Below are 813 nucleotides of genomic sequence, written 5' to 3'. Positions count from 1 at the left end.
TTCTTTTTTATGATGAATGTGGCACCATTCCTCTACAGTTTGTCATTTCTGGCATAGTAAACCATGATTATCAGGTTCAAAATGGCCAATACCAGTCAATTTAAGATCACTAATGCATAGGATTATCAAAGGTCATGTGTTCCATTTCATTTTTGACAACTTCCAATTTTCCTATATTCATACTTTGTACTTTCCAGTTCTGATTATTAACAGATGCTTATAGTTGTTTCTCCTCATTTTGAGTGGTGCCTCATCAGCAAATGGAGACCTCGAAAGCTATACTTCATTTGCATCATCATGATCAATTGTACTTTGAGGAGGTAGATTTTCCTGGTTGTATTTTGAGTGCCTTCCAACCTGAGGGGTTCATATTCCAGTACTATATCTCAACAACATTCTGGTGCTATTCATCATATTTAAGCAGTCATTATTCTACTGCCAATCATAAAGTTTTCTGTGGCTAAATATTGAGAAGTAGTCCACCTTTCCTCCTTCCAATCTGTTTTAGTTTTGAAGCTCAGCTGTAACCTAGTCACCATGGGTGTACCCGGTTGTTGTTGTTAAGTTCCGTCGAGTCAGTTCTGACCCATAGTGACCCTGTATAGGGTTTCTGAGGAACAGCTGGTGAGCTTGAACCACCGACCTTGCAGTTCGGCACATTAACCCACAGCACTACACCAGGACCCTACTGGTAAGTAAAATACAGGTGGCATAGCTTCCAGCATCACAGCAACACACAGCCACCACAGTATGACAAACTGACAGATGAGTAGGGGAAATCAATTGTAGCCAATTAAAAGAAACCTGATCTTT

At 40.0% G+C, this 813-nt stretch overlaps 1 protein-coding gene across 1 annotated transcript in view; it reads right to left on the bottom strand.

The window, feature by feature from the left end:
* The window catches only part of ICA1L (islet cell autoantigen 1,69kDa-like), a 65,087-nt gene that overhangs the window by 47,384 nt on the left and 16,890 nt on the right, over window positions 1–813 (bottom strand). The window lies entirely within an intron of this gene.

Source organism: Chrysochloris asiatica, unplaced genomic scaffold, assembly GCF_000296735.1.
Source record: "Chrysochloris asiatica unplaced genomic scaffold, ChrAsi1.0 scaffold00045, whole genome shotgun sequence".
Lineage (NCBI taxonomy): Eukaryota > Metazoa > Chordata > Mammalia > Afrosoricida > Chrysochloridae > Chrysochloris > Chrysochloris asiatica.
The sequence above is the reverse complement of the archived record's forward strand: the minus strand, read 5'-3'. Positions and strand labels throughout refer to the sequence as shown.